At 41.7% G+C, this 27600-nt stretch overlaps 1 long non-coding RNA gene across 1 annotated transcript; it reads right to left on the bottom strand.

Moving 5' to 3' along the window:
- Window positions 1-1772: 1772 nt before the first annotated feature.
- On the bottom strand, window positions 1773-10155 carry LOC122932934. The gene is made up of 3 exons (XR_006388358.1): window positions 9952-10155; window positions 4258-4304; window positions 1773-1892 (listed from the first exon to the last, which is right to left on the bottom strand). It is a non-coding gene; the product is annotated as an uncharacterized LOC122932934 (long non-coding RNA).
- Between the last annotated feature and the right edge of the window lie 17445 nt (window positions 10156-27600).

Below are 27600 nucleotides of genomic sequence, written 5' to 3'. Positions count from 1 at the left end.
CCTAACAATTCATGTTGGAGAATAATTGTGTACTTAAAACACTTGTTCGTTGCTTCTAAAATTGTTTATCTAAATTAATATATTCAATCATTATTATTATTGAGTTGTGCTAATGTAACGTACTATACATCATGCGATTATGTAAAAATAGGCTTGTTTTCTGTAAATCATTGCTGTCTAAATACAATTATCCTTAATTAAGCCAGGAAACCATTGAATGCATGGAAATGCTTGTCTGTCATCATCAGCTTTAAGTCGTTAAATGCAATCTTGTTTTTAATTGCCTAAACAATAATCAACTCATCTTATTATGCCTAAAAGTCCTAATATGTCCAGTGAATGTTGATCAGCCCTAAAATTCAATAGCTCCCAGACGCTGAAAGACAGTGTATTTCCTGGTGGTGGGCACCAGTTTTGGTCTGTGCTTCCTTGGGCCCACCAGAGGAAATTATTCTTGGGGCCCAACCACTACATCATCAATAATATCTAACATGTTTTGAATTAAATAGACCCTAGTGGCAAGTTATTATCTGCAAAGGCACCTCCAAATAATTTTTTTTTTTTCTAATGGAGCTTTGGGGTACACTGTTGGATTAGAGCCTGGGACCAACGGAGGATCATCTGGTACTCTGGTGGGCCAGGGGAGAGAAGCAAGCTCATGAATATGAGGACTCATCATCATGCGCTGGAACCACTCAATACAAGATTTAAGCAAAACAGCAAGGGCAATTAAAGAAATTAAGTATCTGTCACCCTTAGTTATGACTAGCCTTCTCTTTTAAGGTGTAGCTAACCTTTCAACAAACTCTGCATTAATCAATAGTACTGTGTCTGTACATGAGGAATACCTAGTAGACTTGTATGTGGCATTTTTTATCAGTTTTCTCCTGAGCATAGTGAATATCTAGTTTGCCGTTCTCTCAGAGATAGTGAGTAGAGACCCGCTTCCATCCATTGCACACAGAAAGTAGAAGAGAACCGGCTTCCTCACCTTCTCTTACCAACTCAGAAACAGCCCCATGATAATAGAGGACATTAAAGAAACGTACTGACTTGGTATGTTTGGGAATTTAGCATTGTGCTGAGATATAAACTTCCTATGTAGCTATACAGTCTCTTTAGTGTCTCTCCTTGAGTCCTGTATCACATCTGCTGCTGCTCACTCCCCCCCCCCCCCCCCCATTACCATACACTTTTATTAACTTTAAATGATAGTTCAGTAGAGCTGCTGAGTCTTGAGAAGAATTTGAAACATTTTTCAAATAGAAAAGCAATTAGAAAGGGGGAGAGGTAAACAACTGATAAGATGTGAATTAGACATTTATCATTGATAATAGTATTACAAAGTTTCTTGTGGTTGCTTGCACTATTGATTTATATAAAAATGTTGTAAAAAGTTAGTGACCATTTAAGCATAAGGGGCAATGTGAACAAATTATCAGTATATTATCAGTAAAGAGCTACATAATATGTTAGTGTTATAAAAAATAGACTTCTATCCTTTCATACATATGAGGAGATAAGGAAATGCGGATTTTATCAGTATGTACTATTCCTATTACATTTAATGATCTAGAAGAAATAACCTCATTTTCTGATAGGACTATAATTTAAATTATGGGCTCCTGAATTGTTAGAATGAAACCACAATCACATTATTTGCTAAGAATCAACACCATCTAATGAACAGCCTACAATATAAGTAGGATACTCACTGTCGGTAAGGCCAATGAAAGGTATAAGTGCTCCAGTATTCTGTGGATTTCGGACTCTGGTGCTCCCATTGATTTTTAGCAATGTATCCATGGCTATGCTATCATTTTCTCCTTGAGGCTTAGCTGTTGCATGTAAGCTGATTCTGGTAATGGCTGCAGATTGTTCCTGTGTTCTTGCTAAAAATAAAAAAAAATAAACCTTTTTTCAAGCATTATTCACGATTGTTGGTGCAAGGAGCTATGGCATATATTCAGTAATTTTTAGTAATACAAGCAAGTGTTCACATCGTTTTAAAGGCTAAAGGGACTCTGTCTCCTCAAATCTGGACTATTATCTTTAGTAAAGAATAGGACTGCATATGAGTAGTTCAGAACTCTATTTTTTTTATTTCTACTGCCCCTGTCTTCCCACTGTCAGCACTCAAAGCTGTGCTGAAATACACAGTCTGGATTGCTGTACCAAGCCAACATAATAGAGAGGACTCCTGTGGGCATGCACAAGAGTCCTGACAATGTATTTCAACACAGCTTTTAAACCCTTACAGTGGGGACTGTAGAAAAAAAAAACTGCCATCTGGACTCCTTATGTGCACCACCACTCATATATTGCTGCAAATAATAGTCCAATATACTAATTATGGATTGCGTTAAAGGCATGACTGAAGTATGACAAATACAAGAATAATACGCACATGTAAACATCCAGCTATGCATCAGTGATATCCCTAGGTAAGTTTGTTACCAACAGAAAAAACAACTATGCCATCAGATACCACATTACATAGTTATCACTTCCAGAAAAGACTTCCTCTGTAATATCATACTTTACAGAGTCATCATGCAGTGGCATGCAGAGTAGTGTGGAACTGTAAGACTGTGTGACCCTTTCCAGAGATGTGCATGAGATCTTTGAGACTTGAAGCCAACAACCCCTATAATCTGGACTTGTGTCCCATAACAAGAAAAAGCAGACTCATCAGCCTGTGGTCCCATCGTTGTTCCATTCCTGGCTGATTCTGGTACTCATTGGACCAGGAAGTGGCTTATTCCCATAGCCACTGTTGCCCATCACAGACCTCAGCAGTCAAATCTGCTTGAATAGTACCTTAAAGCTGTGACTTAAAATTCAAGCCAATGTGACTGATAAGGCCTGTGATTGCAGCGGTCTTGAAAGAAAACCACTTCCTGGTCCTACAAGTACCGGAATAAAGACAGGAATGGAGCAGAGGTGGACCATAAGCTGTCTATTTTTTTATATTCAGAAGTTCAGGGTCAGGTCTGGACAATAAAAGTTTTTGACTCCAAGGTCAGACAACTCCTTTGAGCTGGCCATAAACACTAGACTAATGACAACAGAAACTACACACTTAATAGGGGGGTTTTACTAAAGACTGGCATTCCAAATCCCAGCCGGGCGTTAGAGTAGATTTCTGGGGTAATGTGCCTATGGCTCGATTACTGCTACCCCTTCCCACCCACTTTATAGATGGTGATTCCACATGGATTTGGTCAAAAGAAAAAGGGTTGGTACCGTGTTAGCCAGTAGTGAGAAGTCTTGATGCTCTCGAAAAGAGAAACAATATAAAATATTGTAATTTCATACCTTTTAATTGCTAGCTAAACATCATGTATTTTAGTAAGCCATCAAAAGGTATCAGATTATAATGTTTTGTACATTGTTTCGCTTTTGGAGAGCATTAAGACTTCTCACATGGATTTGGAAATTCACACATGAAATCCACAGTGCAAATGACTCTTAAGATTTCTTATATACTTTTTATTTTCATTTTCATGTGCACTAACAAGTAGGAAACCTAAACTCAGGGCCAGACATGTAAGGCCTCCCAGACTCTTCACCTTCAGGGGAGAGAAGGATTGGGCAGTTGGATTTCAACCTGACTGATCATTTTGTTATTAAGGGAGATAAGCAGCCATAGCTGTCCATTCAGAACACATGCAAGCTTGGTGGGCAAGACAGATAGCCATCAGCCAAATAAGCACTTAGTTGACAGCTATCTGCAATGTACTGATACAAATACTAAGGTTGGCCATTCCGAATCTGTTGGTGCCTATTATAGTTACTCAAAAATATCTTAAGGACCGAGAATTAAACATACCACTGCTAAAAATGTTCATAGCTACGCTTGTTAGCGATAATCTGGTGGTGTAACTGCACAGCCAATGAACGAACGAAACAGGTTATTAGATCGTTTGTGCAGCACAAAAAATCCTTGTTTCCCTTGTTTCAGCACGATCTGCTGCCAGGAAACATTGAGTCTGTATGGAAAGAGCAATGGCATTAGCGATCGCTCCTCCCCATAATCTGGAGAAGATCAATACATGTAAATGCACCGGACTCCTCCGCTAGCGATCAGCAGATTGTTGGGAAGGAACACTTCCTTCCGGACAATCTGCTTCTACATCGCTCCTTGTAAAGGGACCTTTAGCCTTTATACATTTACTGAAATAGCTTAATAATGTTGATATTCAAGGAAATCAGTAACCGTTAGTAAAGGACAAGTGAAGAAATAAAGACTCTTACCTCTTCTAAAATGGCAAGCCAACAGTGAAAATGTTAACACAATGAGCCTAATAAACAAAGAGAAAACAAGATGAGTCAGTGTAAGGGTCATGACCCTCCATAACAACAAACCGGAAGAACTTTCCAAAATGTAAGGCTACTTTCACACTGGCGTTTCTGGGTCCGCTTGTGAGATCGTTTCAAGGCTCTCACAAGCGGTCCAAAACGTATCAGTTCAGCCCCAATGCATTCTGAATAGATAAGGATCCGTTTAGAATGCATCAGTTTGGCTGTGCTTGGTCTCCGTTCCGCTTTTCAGGCGGACATGAAAACGCTGCTTGCAGCGGTTTTGGTGTCCGCCTGGCGATGCGGAGCCAAACGGGTCTATCCTGATTTAAAATGTAAGTCAATGGGGACGGATCCGTTTTCACTGACACAATATGGTGCAATTGAAAACGGATCCGTCCCCCATTGACTTTCAATGTAAGTCAGGACGGATCGGTTTTGAACGGATACAAGCGTTTGCATTATCGGTGCGGATCCGTCTGTGCAGATACAAGACGGATCGGCATCGAACGCAGGTGTGAAAGTAGCCTTAAGCTATAGGTCCACAGCAGACATGTTAGACCTTGCATGATACGTTTGTTCAAAGAGGACCAGCAGGGTTATTATTATTTTTCAGTAACTTGTAAGTGATAGTATCATAATATTCAGAGGCCATTTTTTAGGCTACAGTTTTGGGCATAAAGTTATAAAGTTGAACTGTATATGATAATATGGCAGGCTATGCTTTTCAATGCTGTAAAAACACAGAGCCACATTTATTAATGCTGTTTTAAATTTACATTGTAGTCTTAAAGGGTTTTTCTAACTTCAGCAAATGGCATTTATCATGTAGATAAGGTTAATACAAGGCATTGCGATTGTCCATATTGCCTCCTTTGCTGGCTGGATTTATTCTTATAATATAATAACATTTGCAAAGACAGGTGCACTCTGCGGTCTTACTAAACCCTCGTAACTGATGTTAAAATTGAGAGATTAGCCAACATATCCTACGGTGTAGCACATGTCTGAGCCCGAGCACCGTGCCAAGGTTTCTCAAGTAGCCCGGGACCTAACACTCTCCTATCTGAGCCGTATGGGCAATACCAGGAGCCAGTGGGCAAATTACAGGAGCATGAGGCCGACTCACAAACAGCTCACTAGTTACCTCCAGCATGTAACCATACTTGCAATGGGAGGAGGGAGGAGTCTGCGAGTCCCACTCAAGACTGGCTGATATGGCCCAGGCCTCACAGGTGCACCTAAATGTGGCCTGTAGATGGAAAACAGGCACATTTAAATTGGAGTTTATACACCTTCAAGCCTCTCTATATACAAAACAACTGAAAAAATTGTGTGGTGTTAAACAGGCAGGAAATGCTCAAACCCATATGCAGTTGTGCATGTGTATATAAGGGAGCAAATCCTGCACTTGTAGTCCATTGTTAATGGCAATCCCCAGCAAAAATGCATACAGTGGAGGATGCCCGCAGTGAACCACAATAGACATCCTACACAAGATAGCAATTATGTAGATGTGATAACCAATATAACAATATAATAACATTTGCAAAGACAGTTGCACTCTGCGGCCTTACTAAACCCTCATACTGATGTTAAAATTGAGAGATTAGCCAACATATCCTACTGTGGAGGACATGTCTGAGTCCGAGCACCCCACCAAGGTTTCTCAAGTAGCTCGGGACTCACCTATTCTTAAATTGCATTACACACCGCTCGTTTCCATGGTTACGACTACCCTGTAATTCAGCAGTGGTGGCCAGCACTTTTTCTTATAGTGTGTAAGCACGGCCACCACTGATTGCAGCAGTGAAGATAACCCCTAGAAACAAGCAGTTTTTAGATTTATATCTCTGCTTTTTCTAACTTAAGACCAGCTAAATGAATAGCTCTTACTACATGGGGTAAGGTGTTATCAGTGATTGATAGCTTTATCTGTGTAAGTGTGAATACATAGACAGATGTCAGTCACTGATATTTGTACATGGGGAAGTGTTATTAATAATTGATAGCATTTTCTGTGTACGTGTGTATACATAGATAGTTGTCAGTCACTGATAGTTGTACACAGGGGAGCTGTTATCAGTGATTGATAGCATTCTCTGTGTAAGTGTGTATACAGAGATAGCTGTCAGTCACTGATACTTGTACACGGGGGAGGCGTTATCAGTGATTGATAGTATTCTCTGTGTAAGTGTGTATACATAGATAACTGTCAGTCACTGATAAGTGTAGACAGAGGAGGTGTTATCAGTGACCGATCACATTCTCTGTGTAAGTCTGATAGCTGTACACAGGGGAGGTGTTATCAGTGATTGATAGCATTCTCTGTGTAAGTGTGTATACATAGATAGCTGTCAGTCACTGATACTTGCACACGGGGGAGGTGTTATCAGCTGTTGATAGTATTCTCTGTATAAGTATGTATACAGAGATAGCTGTCAGTCACTGATACTTGTACACGGGGGAGGCGTTATCAGTGATTGATAGTATTCTCTGTGTAAGTGTGTATACATAGATAACTGTCAGTCACTGATAAGTGTAGACAGAGGAGGTGTTATCAGTGACCGATCACATTCTCTGTGTAAGTCTGATAGTTGTACACAGGGGAGGTGTTATCAGTGATTGATAGCATTCTCTGTGTAAGTGTGTATACATAGATAGCTGTCAGTCACTGATACTTGCACACGGGGGAGGTGTTATCAGCTGTTGATAGTATTCTCTGTATAAGTATGTATACAGAGATAGCTGTCAGTCACTGATACTTGTACACGGGGGAGGCGTTATCAGTGATTGATAGTATTCTCTGTGTAAGTGTGTATACATAGATAACTGTCAGTCACTGATAAGTGTAGACAGAGGAGGTGTTATCAGTGACCGATCACATTCTCTGTGTAAGTCTGATAGTTGTACACAGGGGAAGTGTTATCCGTGACTGATAGCATTCTCTGTGTAAGTGTGTATACATAGATAGCTGTCAGTCACTGATAGTTTTACACAGGGGAGGTATTATCAGTGATTAATAGCATTTTCTGTGTAAGTGTGTATACATAGATAGCTGTATAGTTGTACACAAGGGAGATGTCATCAGGGATTCATATCATTATCTGTGTAAGTGTGTATATATAAAAAGATAGCTGTCAGCAATAGAAAAATAGGCCACCAAAATCCAAAATGCACTCCAGTGTTCTGAAGTCTTGCGGCTGTCCCAGCCAGTAGATTAATTACATAAATAGCATCCATTTTCAAAATGTTTTGCCTTGAAACCTTTTGTAATAGTCAGAAAAGAAAAATTGATAAGAAAAGAAAAATATAATTTTCAGTTTTTCCTTAGTTGTTTTTTTTTAAATATTATATCCATCATCTAATGGCAGAAAAGAAAGCTCTAAGGTGTCCCGTGAAAAATAATATCAAATTCATGTAGGCTGGCTCAGAAATGAATCAGTTATTTGCAGTTAGATAGACCCATTGCTACAACAGAAAAATTGGCCTGGTAAGGAAGGGGGATAAACACTCCGGTAATGAAGCGGTTAATAAATCTTGCCAGCAACATCTATGCTTGAAATAAGTGCTCTACTGAAGCTCTCTATACATTCTACAGTGCTCTAATGTATTCTTTCTGTAGTGGATAGCCAATAAATGATCTTAGTATTTGGTATCTTAGCGGGAACATGTGTGTACATCCCGGTCTACATAACAAGTGTGTAGGATTACTTCGGCCTTAGGACATAGGGATATATATGTATATCACCTAAACAGTGTGGGAAATATTTGATAGAATTTCATGCTTTTCCTTTTCTATAAGCCTGAATGAACTCCTAATCTGGAATCATTCAAGCAACTGACTGTATATGGGAACCTAACGTTCGTCCCATTCCCTTCTCCCTAAGGCAAACACATCAGTAATAAAATGTAGCAGCCACTCCGGAGCTATGGTAATCATCAATAATTAGATATCCCAAAATATCGAGGCCTATAATGTCAACCTGCTAGAGCTTTGGCCATGAAACATTTAATCAGGTTGATAAAGGAACATGAAATAGAAAAGCAGCAAAAGGCAAGTCAGGCACCTGGAGAGGAGAGGTATATAATGAAACGGAAGGAGGGTTGCGCTGCAGCGTCTTACTCGTGCAGTCATGTGTGAAAATGAAAATCTTAAAAGCCCCGGGCTATATTTACAGGTCATTGCAAAACTCTATCGGAAAGTGTGGCTCTTAACACAGTGTTCTAGGAAAACTCTGAAACAATTAGCATTAGCATGAGAGCACAGCACAGTTGATTTGGCAGAAAAGTTAATTGTTTTTATCCACCCGCTTAACAGAGTAATTTTGTCTCGGCAAACATCAATACCAAATCATTCCCTGCTTCTTCCTGGCCGCTTTCTAGGCTCCGCTCCGGCCTCTATCTGTGTGCCGCACTGAGAGCTCTCCTAATTGGAAATTGACATTTTCAATGTAGCAATTGACATCCAAATCTGTAGATTCCCACAGTGTTTAAAAAACATTCCTGAGCCGCGCCGAATGTTCCACTGCCGCACTGTGCTCTAAAAGATAAAATATACTTCATGAAATTAAGATTGTGCCCAGAGAGGCTCTGTCATCCGCCATGCAGGGAGATATGAGGTGACAGACTTTTTATGTACTTAAAAAGTAATGCAGTGAACAGTTCCACGTACCGTTAGGCCGCAGATGTGACCGTAGCCTATCTTCCAGTCTTCTGTTCCGGTTTAGGAAAAGAAAAGAACAACAACAAAAAAAAAAGAATAGAAAGAGGCACCCGTTTTATGATTTGACACCAATGACGACTATAATGTAGTCCGTTATGGCATCAATCAATTTGCCAGAAAAAAACGCTTTTTCTCCCGAAATTGAGATGGCGGCTTCTAAGGGTACATGCCCATAGCAATGTAAGTTAGGCCTCGTGCACACGATCGTATGTATTATGTGGTCCGCAAAAAACGGATCTGCAGAAAATACGGATGACATCCGTAGGCATTCCATATTTTGGACAACAGAACAGCCGGCCCCTAATAGAACAGTCCTATCCTTGTCCGTAATATGGACACTAATAGGACATGTTCTATTTTTTTTTGCGGGGAACGGACATACAGAAACAGAATGCATATGGAGTAACTACCATTTTTTTTGTGGACCCATTAAAATGAATGGTTCTGCATACGGTCCGCAACAAAAAACGGAGCGGACATGGAAAGAAAATACGCCTGTGTGCATGAGCCCTCAATCTATCAGCACATTGGAGCGTGAGAGCATTGCCTGGTAGAAACCCCCCTTTGGATTAGGACCCCAGCACTGCATATTGATGCTGTTATTAAAGTTTTATTATGTTTTTAATAAAGAATAGTTATATACGTAAACTAATAGTATACAAAAGTTTGAATAAATAAAATCCTACCAGAAAGTGCAGTGCTGCAAAGTATAAAACAGTCCACTATTACAATATTACAAGTAGAATTTCTCACAAAAAAAAATGTAATTGAATCTAGAAATGGCAGTGTGTGGCTTACAACATAATTAAGAAGCCAATCTCATATCAACGTACTCATTTATTAATGCTGTAGACCTTACATGAAATATTCTGTATGCTTTAGGCATTCAACGCCTAGGATTGAAGTTTGCAGTAAATTCTTACCTCACATGGTCTCTCCAGAACATTTTCTTTGGAAGCAAATCTTGATGTGAAATTCCTTCTGTCTCACTCACTGCTGCTTGTTAATCAATACAATTAAAGTTTTTCTGTATTTTGTTCTTTGCTCTCAGTGATGAATTTTAATCCATGTTCAGTTTAGTACTTGAAATGAAGAAGTCTTGAATCCTGGTTGATAATAGAAATAATAATGTGTGGTACTCCATAGCAAACAGGCTCAAGCATTGCAGAAGAACTTTCCATAAATCTTCTCTGTGGTCCCTGGCAAGGAAAAGACATGACCAGCATGTAGTCCCCATTGAGTGCTCCTCCCTACATATCATTAACAAAAGGTGGAGCAGGCCACACAGGGGTTGTCTTGTGTAAACTGTGGAAATAGATTACCCCTGCCCTCCTCCTGATAATACTGTACAGCAGAGAGAATATATCACAATGTGTTATCTGTAGATTTACATAGGAATTAAGGGTATGTTATTGCTATAAGGCTTCCTTCACACATGCATTTTTTACAAGAATGTTTCTGTGACTTTTTTTGTTCAAACATTTAGTCATGCATGTTTTTCACGTTTTGATTGACAATAGAGAAGTGTATGGGAAACCACCAGAAAAGACTGCATGCTGAAAAATACGCCAAGGGCCCAAAAAATGCACAAGTGAAAAAAAAAGTGCTCACTGTGTTTGAAAATACTCTTACAGCCATCATCTGAACTTTGTGTGTTTAAAAAAAAAGGCAAAAAAATATGCATATGCCCACAGCATCTGGCATCTGTAAGGGGTGGTGTGATCTTGTTTCTGGGAGCCCATATATCAGAAACCTGGTGAACTCATGACTATGTGAGATATGTCTGGTCCTATATTGGTCCTTTATCTGTCATTGCCATAACCTTACCACTCTTTGTTTCATTCTATATAATATGTACCTTTCAGACAGGTCTGGCCATTACGTTTTAATTATCTGATATAGTATGTGATTTTTCCAGTATCTAAATATGCCAGATTATTTGGGGCATTTTTTTTCCCCCATTTTCTTTGATGTGATACATAGACCCTGTACATTTACCCCCTGAGCAACCCATACTGTTAGGGGAAACGAGTCGGGATCACTGGGGGGTCTTTTTCTCTTTATTGTTAGGGGTATCGAGGGCATAACAGTCGAGGCATGAGGACAGAGAGTCTCCACCATCAGGATTCATCTCTGGGCTGAGGGGCACGATAGGGTGATACTTAGGGTAAGTTCTTTCCCTCCCTGGTGACCCCGTACTCGTTCCTCACTACACCTCGTCATCTAATTTGTATCTGTATATGATGGACTGGCATTGTATCCTAACCATAGTTTGGGCATTGGGTTTTAATGATTATTAATAAATACTGTCATTTTAAGGGTCTTTTTCTCTTAGGGAATTAATTCCATACACATTGGTTTTACAGCTAGTCCTACTGAAATTAGTGGCTTTGGCCGACATTCATCTAATTTATATGGCCAGCTTTAGCGCTTAATAAATTAAAAATCAACCCATGATGCTATAACAAGTCAGTAAAGTGTTTAAAAGGCATCTGTCAGCAGATTTGTACCTATGAAACTGGCTGACCCGTTACATGTGCGCTTGGCTGCTGAAAGCATCTGTGATAGTCCCATGTTCATACAGTCCTGTTCAAAAGTTTAAGACCACTTGAAAAATGGCAAAAAATCATATTTTACATTGTAAAATATAGGCCATACATGCTCCTCTGGAAATCCGGAAGGGAAGGGATGCAAATGAGTTCTTAACAAGCTCTGCCTCTAATGCCACCAGATGTAAGGCAGCTATCCTATAAGTCAATGTTCAGCTCTTAAAATAAGCCTTGAGACATGACTTGGATATTAAATAAGCCAGAACCTCATCTGCAGACAGCTGTTTCGGGGTGATTGCCCCTCATCAGTGCTGAGCAGAGAGTTCTGGCTTAACTAAGGAAAGTTAGTTCCTCCCTGACCCAGACACAGGCCTCTCACCCAGTTAAGCCAGTACACTCTGCTCTGCACTGATGAGGGGCAATCACCCCGAAAGAGCTATCTGCAGATGAGGTGCTGGCTTATTTAATATCCAAGTCATGTCTCAAGGCTTATTTTAAGAGCGGAACATTGACTTATAGGATAGCTGCCTTACATCTAGTGTCATTAGAGGCAGAGCTTGGTAAGATCTCATTTGCATCCCTTCCCTCCCAGAATTCCAGAGGAGCATGTATGGCCTATAAGTCTCCCCACACTGATTAAGGGTACTTTCACACTTTGCGGCAGAGTGATCCGGCAAGCAGTTCCGTCGCCGGAATCCGAGTGATCCGGCAAAAGGTATGTCAACTCATGGCATTTGTAAGACTGATCAGGATCCTGATCAGTCAGAAAATGCATTGGAATGCCGAATCCGTCTTTCTGGTGTCATCCGGCAAAACGGATCCGACATTTATTTATTTTTACCTTTTTTTCGGTCTGCGCATGCGCAGATCTGATGGACGGATCCAGCATTCCGGTATTTTGAATGGCGGATCCGGCACTAATACATTCCTATGGGAAAAAAATGGCGGATCCGACATTCAGGCATGTCTTCAGTTTTTTTGGCCGGAGATAAAACAGTAACATGCTGCGGTTTTATCTTTTGCCTGATCAGTCAAAATGACTGAACTGAAGACATCCTGATGCATCCTGAATGGATTGCTCTCCTTTCAGAATGCATGGGGATATGACGGATCAGTTATTTTCTGGCATTGAGCCCTTTTGACGGAACTCAGTGCCAGAAAAGAAAAACGCTAGTGTGAAAGTACCCTAAGGTGCTCTTTCCCTAAGGAGAGTTAGTTCCCCCCTGACCCAGACACAGGCCTCTCACCCAGTTAAGCCAGTACACTCTGCTCTGCACTGATGAGGGGCAATCACCCTGAAACAGCTGTCTGCAGTTGAGGTGCTAGATTATTTAATATCCAAGTCATGTCTTAAGGTTTATTTTAAGAGCTGAACATTGACTTATAGGATAGCTGCCTTACATCTGGTGGCATTAGAAGCAGAGCTTGTTAAGAGCTCGTTTGCATCCCTTCCCTACTTTGTTGGAGGCATGTTTTAAATCTTTTCAAACTCCCATGTCCAGTTAAAGTGTCTAAAAATGAAAGAAGAAACTGTGTGGTGGAGGCCCTACGGAAGGGAAGTCCTTGAACAATTGTCTACTTTGCTACCTCTATCATTCAGATTGAGGGTAGCAGAAATGATGTTGGAACTTGAATCTGTGTACCCTACAGCTCTAAGGCACCCCTTTACAGATCCTGAGACAATCTTGAGCATGCTCCCAAACATGATAAGAAAAACCTAGAAACACTGAGAAATGCAGTGTAGAAGTCACTCCTATATTGAAGGCATGTGAAACATCTGAATTCCAAAAATCAACACTTTATTCCTGTTTACAAGGCAGGAAGTTCATCTGATCACTCGGTTCTGTCTATAAATAAAAAAGCAGATGGTAGCTTAGAGTTTCTGAAAGCATTACACATTGATATAGAGTCTACACGTCAGAATCCATTCTGCTATGGATTTTAGATGAACACTTGAAAATGAAATATCAATACCGTACAATATAATGTACTGGCTAATAGCTGCTTTCAGTGTTCCCTTTTTGTATCCTAAAGGGAATGAATCAGGAACATTAAACATATTTTGTCAGAGAGCTGTAAATGTTGTAGAAAATGATCTTGAAAGGAAAAATGTCTTAAAAGGCATTTAATAACTGTTCTTTATCTTACTGTAGATGAAATATCTACCTGCTCAACGGCAGAATAAAAAAACTTTATAATACCAAAGAACTAAAGCCGTAATAATATGCTAAGTTCAAAAATGTAAGCACTTCTCCCTGCTGGTTAAAAGAAGGGGATTTTGAGTGTAGGACCCCCCTCTATGATATATATTTGCTCAAAGGTCGGCATGTATTAGGTAAGATGTTTTTTGGTGTTCCGTGGCCCAAGCACAAAAATTGTAACATGGCTTGCTATCTACCGTGTGCCATTTATCATACTAAAGTTTTCTGCTGTGTCAAAGGGACCTTTGATTGCAGCTGCCACCTATGCACCCCCTTGATCAGCTTAAAAAAAAACTGCACCAAAAGCGGTAACTATCTGTGGGACTGTTTGTTGCAGTTTTTGCTGAAGTATTTGTGGTTTCTTTCACAGATGCAATTTTTTTAAGTTTTTAAAAGCTTGTAAAAAGAATGTCACAGTCTAAAGTGTTTTTACTGAGGTTTTATACTGAGTGAGAGAAGAGTTAGTACACAGGCCTCTCAACCAGTTAAGCCAGTACTCAGCTGTCTGCAGATGAGGTTCTGGCTTGTTTAATATCCAAGTCATGTCTCAAGGCTTATTTTAAGAGCTGAATATTGACTTGTGAGATAGAAGCCTTACATCTGGTGGCATTAGAGGCAGAGATTAAGAGCTCATTTGCATCCCTTCCCTCCCAGAATTCCAGAGGAGCATGTATGGCCTATAAGTCTCCTCACACTGATTAAGGTGCTCTCTCCCTAAGGAGAGTTAGTTCCCCCCTGATTCTATATAATATGTACCTTTCAGCCACGTCTGACTATTACGTTTTAATTATCTGATTTAGTATCATATTTTTCCAGTATCTGATTGTGCCAGATTATTTTGGGCATTTTTGTTCCATGTTCTTTGATGTGATACATAGACCCTGTACATTTACCCCCTGAGCAACCCATACTGTTGGGGGAAACGCGTCAGGGTCACTGGGGGGTCTTTTTCTTTTTATTGTTAGGGCTATCGAGGGCATAACAGTCGAGGCACGAGGACAGAGAGTCTCCACCATCAGGATTCATCTCTGGGCTGAGGAGCACGATAGGGTGACACTTAGGGTAAGTTCTTTCCCTCCCTGGTGACCCCGTACTCGTTCCTCACTACACCTCGTCATTTATTTTGTATCTGTATATGATTGACTGGCATTGTATCCTAACCATAGTTTGGGCATTAGGTTTTAATGATTATTAATAAATACTGTAATGTTAAGGTGTTTTTCTCTTAGGGAATTAATTGTTGATTTATTAAGACTCATATAGAGATAAATAGAAACTGTTCGATTGTTTTGTTCTCATGGAGTGCAAGAAAGATGGTAGTGCAGCTCACAGATCACAATGGCATTCTCCATGCTGGCACCTTATTCCCTCTGGGGAGTTCCTGTCTGATGGTAGATGGGGTGCGCTTGATGTTAGGTATTTTTCTGGGTGCAAGGCAGGAGAGTGGGTATGATGACCTGAAGAGCCATCACTCCTAGTAGTGATACAAGGGACACTAACAGCTCAGTGATATGTGCACAACATCTTGTGGCCACATGTGTTGCTTCTCATGGCTTCCCCGGAATGTCTCTTCCAAAGATGCGCGAGATTTGGAGAGGCTGGCGCTTTTTTCTACTCCGTGCAAGCAAGATCACCGCTGCTGGATTGTACGGTGGTCATAACACCTGGAAACGAGCAGCGTATAATGTGATGGAAAAATGAATCAAGCCAGCAATATGGACAATCACAATATATTAGTAAGTTCTTTGTATTAAAGGGGTTCTGCACTTTGTTTAAACTGATGATCTATCCTCTGGATAGATTATCAGCTTCTGATCGGCGGGGGTCCGACACCCAGACCCCCCGCCGATCATCTGTTTGAGAAGGCAGCGCAGCGGCCTTCTCGCTGTTTACCGCTGGCCGAGTGACGTCACGACTTGTATCAACTGGCCTGGGCTCGGCTAAGCTCCATTCAAGGGAATGGAGCTTAGCCGTGCCCGGGCCAGTGATACTAGTATTGACATCACTGGGCCTGCGGTAAACAGTGAGAAGGCCTCAGCGCTGCTGGAGCGCCGCTGCCTTCTCAAACAGCTGATCGGCAGGGGTCCCGGTGTCGGACCCCCGCCGATCAGATGCTGATGATCTATCCAGAGGATAGATCATCAGTTTAAACAAAGTGCAGAACCCCTTTAACTTTCTCTACGTGATAAATGTTATTTGCTTAAGTGAGAAAACCCCTTTAACTGAAATGGGCGGCCATTATAGAGTCACAGATGGCAGCTAGTAAAGTTAAACAGATCATTGTCAATAAAGAGACCACCGTGCATGATTTAATAGATCTTTCCGTCATTTGAAATACAGTCTTATTTTACTCAAGCCTTTTCATCTTCTGCTCTGTGTGCCAAAGGCTATTCAGTACATAGATACAAGCAAGCCAAATAGGTGTCGTGAGCTACATGGGAGACCATTTGTTAGAGTAGAAGTCAGCCCTAAGCAGTTGAAGACATGGAAAGTCGTAAAGCATTTGATGGATGTTATTTAGCAGGGGATTTCTGGCTGCTCACATTGCCTTGTGTTTGTATAAGTAAATACATTGGTATGAAGTAGATGCTACAGATGTGCTGTTACTAGGAACCTGTGTTTACTGGGGAGGAATATAAAAGACAAAGAGACCTAATAAATAAAGTCCCATCGCTACCCTGCAAGGCAAATAAAGAGTTAGTCAGGAATCTCATCTCACATGGGAATTGCATTTAAAACACTATTGTCTTTGTATGTGACAAAAAAACATTTTTTTAAATAAAAAATAAGAAAAACTCGAACTTTATAGCTGCCAACCAGAATTTTTCTTTCTTCTGGACAACTTATCTCAAAATCATGGACAGCCAACATTTTTACAGTCAAATTGGAAAACCAATAAAGATTATAACAATGATAAAGATTATACATGTCTATAACTCAATATGCTGATAACTCCTCATTACAGCATTTACGGTGAGCTTCAAAATGATGATAATTACCACCAAAACAATCTAGTCAAATATTTTATTTATTATACACACTTATATAGCGCTACTAATTCTGCAGCGCTTTACAGACATCACCATCCAACTGTCCCCAACAGGACTCACAATCTAAGGTCCCTATCAGTATGTCTTTGGAGTGTGGGAGGAAACCAGAGAACATAGAGGAAACCCACACAGACACGGGGAGAACATACAAACTCCATGCAGATGTTGCCCTTAGTCAGATTCGAACCTAGGACCCCAGCGCTGCAAGGCACCAGTTGCCCTTAGTCGGATTTGAACCTAGGACCCCAGCGCTGCAAGGCACCAGTGCTAACCACTGAGCCACCTTGCTGCCCATAATACAAGCAACTTCAAAAAAATTGGAGAAAAAAAAGTCACCTATTTTTATGGACTATCCAGACATTTTTGGATGGTTGGCAACCCTGCTACCCTTACCATAAACTGGTTTGATTTCTAATATTCCTAAGTGAGATATTCTGGATAATTAGCATGCTGTACGTCTTGAGTCCCTGTGGTAGTGCTGCAATTAGAAAGTACCCCCAAAAATTACAGCTGATCTCTAGGGGTCCCAGCTGCTGGACACCCTGTTATCAGTAAAGCATCATATTAAAGCCTCTTAACTGCACTTTTAAGAGTTTTCTCTAGTTGTTTCAAAAAATAGCTTTTATATATGATAAAAAAGAGGTTATTCACCCCGGTGGCCTTTAACGTGGTTCCCCCAATGTAGCCGGACCTGCAGAGGGAATCACACTTATCTGCTTCCTGCCACTGTATTCCAGCTCCTTCGCACCTCCAACACCACTGCAGCTCTCCATTCTGCCCATGTCAGCACCTGGTTTGCCGCAGGTTACATGGCCACTGCAGCCAATTATTGGCTGCAGTGTTGATGTGTCCCCCCCATGTGTCATGTGAATCAGTTGCATTGACATGGGAAACATGTCACTGCTGCAGCTATTCATAGGCTGAAGTGGCCACGTGACGCACGTCATGTGGCGTGGAGAGACCAGAGAAGAACTGCAGTGGTGGAGTGCAGGAGCCAAAACCCAGTATGAGGGTAAGGCCTCATGCACAATAAAAGCACACAGAGCTATGGGGAATTGGTATTACAGATGTGCTAGCAGCCATCTAGCAACCCATGTCCTCAGCTCTATACACAAAATCCCGGTGACAGGTTCCCTTTAAGTATGTCCGCTGGCAAATGGCCTTTGTATTAACTGACATATAGCAGTAATGTAATAACTAGTTAACGCAATATGACTGTGACTGTTAACTTTGCTGCACCTGTTCCTCTTATGCAAGTCTATGCAAGTTCTGCAGAGATAAAGGGGTTTTCTGAATTTTTAATACTGATGACCTATCCTCAGGATAGGTCATGAGTATCTGATCGGTGGGGGTCCAACGACTGGGGCCCCCGCCGATCAGCTGTTTGAGGAGGCACCGGCGTTCCTGTGAGCGCCGCGGCTTTCTCTCAGCCGAGAGTTCATGTGTAACGTGGTCAAGAAGCAGCTCATGCCCATAGACAGTAATGGGGCTGAGCATGATACTAAGCACAGCCGCTATACAATGTACAGCACTGTGCTTGGTACGCTGCGAGAAGGCAGCGGCTCCCACAGAAGCACCAGTGCCTTCTCAAACAGCTGATCGACAGGGGTCCCGGGTGCCGGACCCCCACCTATCAGATACTGATGACCTATCTAGAACATAGGTCATTTACACAGTCACACCTGGGGAGTTATCACATCTAGTTAATGCGTTATGACTGTAATCTGTATAACAGTGTAGAGCGTTGTCTTATAGAACACTACACGTGTAATCCATCTCTCTGTAACAACCGGGATGTATACATAAAACTGAATATGTTACGCTCTGGTAGAGAAGCTTGTAATAGATCCAATCATTTCCCTAGAGCAGCAATTTCTTACTAATTAATAGCTGCCTGAAACCAACCTTTTAGAAAATGTGTTGCCCCACTGAGAATCGACACTTTGGTTGACAAAATCCTATATTGACTTGTTTACTCTTTTATTGTATTGTGTTCAGCCACATCCAACTGTGAAAGTTGTCATTTATGATTCACGTTATCTCTGCACAAAGACTCTCTTCAGTTTAGATGTTTTCTCAGGAAATCGTTTAGGCTGATGTTAGATCCCGGAGCCAGAGAATCAGGTTTCGTTTGAAAAAACTGCAATAACAGACGGCAATTTAAAAGAGATTTGGGGGAATAGAACATTGACGGTCTATGCTTATGATGTGTGATGCGATGGGGTCTCAGCACAGGGAGTCCTAGCTTTCTGCATCAAAATAAAAAGAGCCGTGGTGCTCGATGGACCACCACAACTCTGCCGCTTAGCCCCATTCAATTTAAATGGGGTTAAAGAAGATCTAAGCTAAGCTACCAGACAAATCTACAGGTTCCTTGTGTCGGTCTCTCATCAATCACATATTTATGGACTATCCCTGAAAAATATCTCTAGAACAGCCATAGGATACCGTAAGGTTGAGTAACAATTTTACGCATAGATAACATTCACATTTATAATGTTCAGTTACTTGAAAATACATTTTGTCAGCAGATTTGTACGTTTGACACCGGCTGACCTGTTCCATGTGCACTTGGCAGCTAAAGACATCTGTGTTGGTCCCATGTTCATATGTGTCTGTATTTCTGAGAAAAATTATGTTTTAATATATGCAAATGAGCCTCTAGGAGCAATGAGGTTGTTACTGTTACACCTAGAGGCTCTGCTCTCTCTGCAACTGCCGCACCCTCTCAACTTGGAGTGACAGGGTCCTGTCACTGCCTGACCCTGTCACTCAGAGGGTGACAGTTGCAAAAAAAGCAGAGCCTTTAGGTGTTAGGATCCATTCACACGTCCGTGGTGTGTTGAGGACCTTCAAATTGCGGATCCGCAACACCCCCGGCCAGCACCCCCTATAGAAATGCCTATTCTTGTCCGCAGCTGCGGACAATAATAGGACATGTTCTATCTTTTGCGGAGCTGCGGACCGAAAGATCGGGGCTGCGCTCTGCAAATGCGGATGCGGACAGCACACTGTTTGCTGTCCACATCCATTTCGTCCCCGTGAAGAATGAATAGGTCCGCACCCGTTCCGCAAAATTGCGGAACGGATGCGGACCCATTTGCGGACGTGTGAATGGAGCCTAATGGTAACACCTCCGATGCTCCTAGAGGATCATTTGCATATATTAAAACATGATGAACATGACGGCACCACAGATGCCTTCAACTGCACAAGCTGCACAAGCATCAGGTCAGCCAGTTTCATAAGTACAATACTACTGACAGACGCCCTTTAAATGATCACATTCTAATCCTGTCTTACAGCCATTTATACCCGACTGCATTTGAAAAGTCTTAGGCCTCTTTCACACGGGCGTTGCGGGAAAATGTGCGGGTGCATTGCGGTAACACGCGCGATTTTTCCACGCGAGTGCAAAACATTGTAATGTGTTTTGCACTCGCGTGAGAAAAATCACGCATGTTTGGTACCCATTCTGAATACAGAATGCATAGTAAAATAGCACTGGAGGGGTTATTTATTTATTTTTTTAACTCATCTTAATCCACTTGATCGCAAAGCCGGCATCTCCTTCTGTCTTGATCTTAGCTGTGTGCAGTAACAGGACCTGTGGTGACGTCACTCCGCTCATCACATGGTCCATCACATGATCTTTTACCATGGTGATGGATCATGTGATGACCGGAGTGACATTATCACAGGTCCTGTTCCTCCACACAGCACAGAAGACAAACAGAAGGAGATGCCGGGCTGCGCGATCAAGTGGAGTTAAATTATTATTATTATTTTTTTAACCCCTCCAGCGCTATTGTACTATGCATTCTGTATTCAGAATGCTATTATTTTCCCTTATAACCATGTTCTAAGGGAAAATAATAATGATCGGGTCTCCATCCTGAACGTCTCCTAGCAACCGTGCGTGAAAATCGCACCACATCCGCACTTGCTTGTGGATGCTTGCGATTTTCATGCATCCACATTCATTTCTATGGGGCCTGCGTTACGTGAAAAATGCACACAATAGAGCATGCTGCAATTTTCACGCAACGCATAATTGGTGCGTGAAAATCACCGCTCATGTGAACAGCCCCATAGAAATGAATGGGTCGGGATTCAGTGCAGGTGCAATGCGTTCAACTCACGCATCGCATCCGAGCGGAATACTCGCCCGTGTGAAAGGGGCCTTAGATTAACAGATGGAAAAGTTTTTGTAGGGCAAAGCCAAGAATATTACAGCTGTATCCCTTGCCAAAGCTTTCTATTATATACAGCATGGTATGTATAGTTATAATTAGTGTTGAGCGAATAAAGTTAAATTTGAAAAATTTGATTCACCGCAAATCCAAAATTCTTGGTGCTTCGTGGTAATAAATCCATTTTTCCTAAAATGGTGGTAAAAAAAAAAAAACATACCTCATCCATTTGATCGTGGAGAGGCTGTTATGGCCATCTTGATTGAAGAAAATGCACCAATTGTCATGTGCACTTATGTAAGATGTCACCACGGACAGGCGCGGTGACATCGAATTATGTCACCATACCTGCAAAGCGTGGTGACATCATCACATCAACGCACCATTCCCTGTCATTGCTTCCGCTCCATACAATGGAATGCGATTCATTACAAAGTAATTATACAAATTTTGTTGTCAAAGTTCGGTTAAGCGGCTAATTATAATCAGCCTGGCACCTATTTCATAAAGGGGTTGTCCTCAGGATAAAATAAAGAATGAGCTTTGCACAGCTCACCCTAAGTCCACAATTTCTGAAACCTCCCCATGAGTAGCAAAAAAGGCTGCACAGTTCATCAAGCCTTTTGTACTATGCATTCTGTATTCAGAATGCTATTATTTTCCCTTATAACCATGTTCTAAGGGAAAATAATAATGATCGGGTCTCCATCCTGAACGTCTCCTAGCAACCGTGCGTGAAAATCGCACCACATCCGCACTTGCTTGTGGATGCTTGCGATTTTCATGCATCCACATTCATTTCTATGGGGCCTGCGTTACGTGAAAAACGCACACAATAGAGCATGCTGCAATTTGTTTCCAGCGCTATTGTAACCGTGCGTGAAAATCGCCGCCTGCCTGTTCATTCATAAAGTAAGATAAGCAGGCAGGCAGCGCATGAGGAGGGAGCTGGGGCAGGCGGCGCATGACTGAGGGAGCTGGGGCAGGCGGCACATGAGGAGGGAGCTGCGACAGGCGGCGCATGCCCGAGGGAGATGCCGGTCTGCTCCGTCTTAATGCTATACTTACGGTACTACAGTAAGTACCGTACAGAGCATATACAATTTGATATACAGTCATGTGAAAAAATAAGGACACCCTTTGAAAGCATGTGGTTTTTTGTAACATTTTTAATAAAAGGTTATTTCATCTCCATTTCAACAATACAGAGAGATTAAAGTAATCCAACTAAACAAAGAAAACTGAAGAAAAGTCTTTTCAAGATCTTCTGTAAATGTCATTCTACAAAAATGCCTATTCTAACTGAGGAAAAAGATAGGACACCCTCACATGTATTCCCTCTTAAATTGGCTCAGATCTCACACAGGTATATCACACCAGGTGCACATAATTAGTAGATCGTTACTCTGCATGTTGAATGAGGCTTGCCCTATTTAAACCTCAGACATTTAGTTTGGTGTGCTCCTGACTGTTGAAGTGAGAGTGAGCACCATGGTGAGAGCAAAAGAGCTGTCAGAGGACTTCAGAAAAAAGATTGTAGCAGCCTATGAGTCTGGGAAGGGATTTAAAAAGATCTCAAAAGATTTTGAAATCAGCCATTCCACTGTCCGGAAGATAGTCTACAAGTGGAGGGCTTTCAAAACAACTGCCAACATGCCCAGGACTGGTCGCCCCAGCAAGTTCACCCCAAGAGCAGACCGCAAGATGCTAAAAGAGGTCTCCAAAAACCCTAAAGTGTCATCTCGAGAACTACAGCAGGCTCTGGCTACTGTTGATGTAGAAGTACATGCCTCTACAATCAGAAAGAGACTGTACAAGTTTAACTTGCATGGGAGGTGTGCAAGGAGGAAACCTTTGCTTTCCAAGAGAAACATCGAGGCCAGACTGACATTTGCCAGAGATAAAGTTGACAAAGACCAGGACTTCTGGAATAATGTTCTTTGGACAGATGAGTCCAAAATTGAATTATTTGGACACAACAGCAGAGGACATGTTTGGCGTAAACCAAACACAGCATTCCAAGAAAAGAACCTCATACCAACTGTGAAGCATGGAGGTGGAAGTGTCATGGTTTGGGGCTGCTTTGCTGCAGCAGGACCTGGTCAGCTCACCATCATAGAATCCACGATGAATTCTACTGTGTATCAGAAGGTGCTTGAAGAACATGTGAGACCATCAGTTAGAAAATTAAAGCTGAAGCGGAACTGGACCATGCAACATGACAATGACCCAAAACATACTAGTAAATCAACCAAAGATTGGCTGAAAAAGAAGAAATGGAGAGTCCTGGAATGGCCAAGTCAAAGTCCAGATTTGAATCCCATTGAGATGCTGTGGGGTGACTTGAAAAGGGCTGTACGTGCAAGAAACCCCTCAAACATCTCACAGCTGAAAAAGTTCTGCATTGAGGAGTGGGGTAAAATTTCCTCAGACCGATGTCGAAGACTGGTAGATGGCTACAAAAACCGTCTCACTGCAGTTATTTCAGCCAAAGGAGGTAACACTCGCTATTAGGGGCAAGGGTGTCCTATCTTTTTCCTCAGTTAGAATAGGCATTTTTGTAGAATGACATTTACAGAAGATCTTGAAAAGACTTTTCTTCAGTTTTCTTTGTTTAGTCGGATTACTTTAATCTCTCTGTATTGTTGAAACGGAGATGAAATAACCTTTTATTAAAAATGTTACAAAAAACCACATGCTTTCAAAGGGTGTCCTAATTTTTTCACATGACTGTAGATCAGATTGAATGTTTAACAGTTGAGGGGCCCGGTGTATTAGAGTAGAGTCACTGCATCGGGCCCCCGCCATGAGTGTCCCCGCCTCCTCCCTCAACACTAATACTTTGCTGGCCGCACTGTGCAGCATAGCGGCCAGCTAAGTATTCGCTTTATAAGACCCACGGCCATTTTCCCCCCACTTTTTTGGGGGGGAAAGTGTGTCTGATAAAGCGAAAAATACGATAATGGAAAATAGAGATACAAATTAAAAATTTCCCTTTTTTGGCAGATTTTCTATTTTAATTTTTTTTTCCAGTTACAAAGCAAGGGTTAACAGCCAAACCAAACTCAATATTTATGGCCCTGATTCTATAGTTTACAGAAACACCCCATATGTGGTCGTAAACCACTGTATTGGCACATGGCAGGGCGCAGAAGGAAAGGAATGCCATACGGTTTTTGGAAGGCAGATTTTGCTGGACTGGTATTTTTGACACCATGTCCCATTTGAAGGCCCCCTGAAGCACCCCTAGAGTAGAAACTCCATAATAAGTGACCCCATCTAAGAAACAACACCCCTCAAGGTATTCAAAACAGATTTTACAAATGTCCTTAACCTCTTCAGGACACATGACGTACCGGTACGTCATGATGCCCTGGTACTTAAGGACACATGACGTACCGGTACGTCATGTGTTGTTACGATCACTGCCGCCCGGCTGGCAGTGATCGGAACAAGGTGCCTGCACAAATCATTGAGCAGGCACCTAGGCTAAATGCGCGGGGGGGTCCCGTGACCCCCCCCATGTCGGCGATCGCAACAAACCGCAGGTCAATTCAGACCTGCGGTTTGATGCGCTTTTTGCCGTTTCTGATCCCCGCGGTCCCTGACCGCGGGGATTAGAAACTTTACAATGCCTAGAATATATATGTTCTTCCTCCCCCTGCACCCCTGAATGATATTATGTGGGCGGGTGGTGCAGGGGGAGGGTTGCGGGCGGTGCGGGCGGTGCGGGAGGCGGGCGGTGCGGCAGGCGGGATCGTGATCCCCCGCCCGCCTCCCCTTGAATAATCGTTGGTTTCTAGTGGGTATACCAGGGTGCCAGCACATTGCTGGCACCCTGGTATAAACGGCTGACATTGTTGATGCGATGTCAGCCATTTAACCCTTTCCATACAGCGGTCCGTACGGACCGCTGTATAGAAAAAGGTTAACAGCGCAGGGAGCTCCCTCCCTCTCCGATCGGGGGGCTGCTGTGCCTTTGCAGCCCCCCGATGGAGAGGGAGGGAGCCCCCAGACAGCCCCCCCAGAGCCCCGTCCTTACCCTTCCCCGTCTGCGCAGTTCTGACCATAACTGAGCAGACGGGGAAGGTTCCCATAGCAACAGGACGCCTGCTCAGGAGTCCTGCTGTCCATGGTGCTGAACAGATCTGTGCTGAAAGCATAGATCTGTTCAGTGTAAGTAAAATACAGTGCAGTACCCTATATAGAGTACAGTACTGTATTATACAGACATCAGACCCACTGGATCTTCAAGAACCAAGTGGGTCTGGGTAAAAAAAAAGTGAAAAAAAAGTAAAAATCAAAAAACACATTTATCACTGATTAAAAATGAAAAAAATTAAATTCCCTACACATGTTTGGTATCGCCACGTCCGTAACGACCTGATCTATAAAACGGTCATGTTACTTTACCCGAACGATGAACGCCATAAAAATAAAAAATTTAAAACTATGATGAAATAGAAATTTTGCCCACCTTACTTCCCAAAAAAAGGTAATAAAAGTGATCAAAAAAGTCGCATGTACGCCAAATTTGTAACAATCAAACCGTCATCTCATCCCGCAAAAAATGAGACCCTACTTAAGATAATCGCCCAAAAACTGAAAAAACTATGGCTCTTAGACTATGAAAACACTAAAACATCATTTTTTTTGTTTCAAAAATGAAATCATTGTGTAAAACTTACATAAATTAAAAAAAAGTATACATATTAGGTATTTCCGCGTCCGTATGGACCGGCTCTATAAAAATATCACATGACCTAACCCCTCAGGTGACCACCGTAAAAAAATAAAAATAAAAACGGTGTAAAAAAAGCAATTTTTTGTCATCTTACATCACAAAAAGTGCAATAGCAAGCGATCAAAAAATCATATGCACCCCAAAATTGTGCCAATCAAACTGTCATCTCATTCCGCAAAAAATGAGACCCTACTCAAGATAATCGCCCCCAAAAAACTAAAACAACTATGGCTCTTAGACTATGGAGACACTAAAACTTTTTTTGTTTTAAAAATGAAATCATTGTGTAAAACTTACATAAATAAAAAAAATTGTATACATATTATGTATCGCCGCGTCCGTGACAACCTGCTCTATAAAATTACCACATGATCTAACCTGTCAGATGAATGTTGTAAATAACAAAAAAAAAAACTGTGCCAAAAAGGTATTTCTTGTTACCTTGCCGCACAAAAAGTGTAATATAGAGCAACCAAAAATCATATGTACCCTAAACTAGTACCAACAAAACTGCCACCCTATCCCGTAGTTTCTAAAATGGGGTCACTTTTTTAGAGTTTCTACTCTAGGGGTGCATCGGAGGGCTTCAAATGGGACATGGTGTCAAAAAAACCAGTCCAGCAAAATCCAGCCTTCCAAAAACCGTATGGCATTCCTTTCCTTCTGCGCCCTGCCGTGTGACCGTACAGCAGTTTACGACCACATATGGGGTGTTTCTGTAAACTACAGAATTAGGGCCATGAATAATGAGTTTTGTTTGGCTGTTAACCCTTTCTTTGTAACTGGAAAAAAAATATTAAAATGGAAAATCTGCCAAAAAAGTGAAATTTGGAAATTGTATCTGTATTTTCCATTAAATCTTGTGCAACACCTAAAGGGTTAAAAATGTATGTAAAATCAGTTTTGAATACCTTGAGGGGTGTAGTTTCTTAGATGGGGTCACTTTTATGGAGTTTCTACTCTAGGGGTGCATCAGGGGGGCTTCAAATGGGACATGGTGTCAAAAAACCAGTCCAGCAAAATCTGGCTTCCAAAAACCAAACGGCGCACCTTTTACTCTACGCCCCGCTGTGTGGCCGTACAGTAGTTTGCGGCCACATATGGGGTGTTTCTGTAAACAGCAGAGTCAGGGCAATAAAGATACATTCTTGCTTGGCTGTTAACCCTTGCTTTGTTAGTGGAAAAAATCGGTTAAAATGGAAAATAAGGCAAAAAAATGAAATTTTCAAATTTCATCCCCATTTGCCAATAACTCTTGTGCAACACCTAAAGGGTTAACGACGTATGTAAAATCAGTTTTGAATACCTTGAGGGGTGTAGTTTCTTAGATGGGGTCACTTTTAGGGAGTTTCTACTCTAGGGGTGCATCAGGGGGCTTCAAATTGGACATGGTGTAAATAAACCAGTCCATAAAAATCAGCCTTCCAAAAACCAAACGGCGCACCTTTCACTCTACGCCCCGCTGTGTGGCCGTACAGTAGTTTACGGCCACATATTGGGTGTTTCTGTAAACGGAAGAGTCAGGGCAATAAAGATACAGTCTTGTTTGGCTGTTAACCCTTGCTTTGTTAGTGGAAAAAATGGGTTAAAATGGAAAATTAGACAAAAAAATGAAATTCTCAAATTTCATCCCCATTTGCCAATAACTCTTGTGCAACACCTAGAGGGTTAACGACGTATGTAAAATCAGTTTTGAATACCTTGAGGGGTGTAGTTTCTTAGATGGGGTCATTTTTGGGAGGTTTCTATTATCTAAGCCTCACAATATGACTTCAAACCTGAACTGGTCCATAAAAAGTGGGATTTTGAAGATTTCTGAAAATTTTCAAAATTTG

Source organism: Bufo gargarizans, chromosome 1 (assembly GCF_014858855.1).
Source record: "Bufo gargarizans isolate SCDJY-AF-19 chromosome 1, ASM1485885v1, whole genome shotgun sequence".
Classification (NCBI taxonomy): Eukaryota; Metazoa; Chordata; class Amphibia; order Anura; family Bufonidae; genus Bufo; species Bufo gargarizans.
This window is presented reverse-complemented; position numbering and strand designations above follow the sequence as displayed.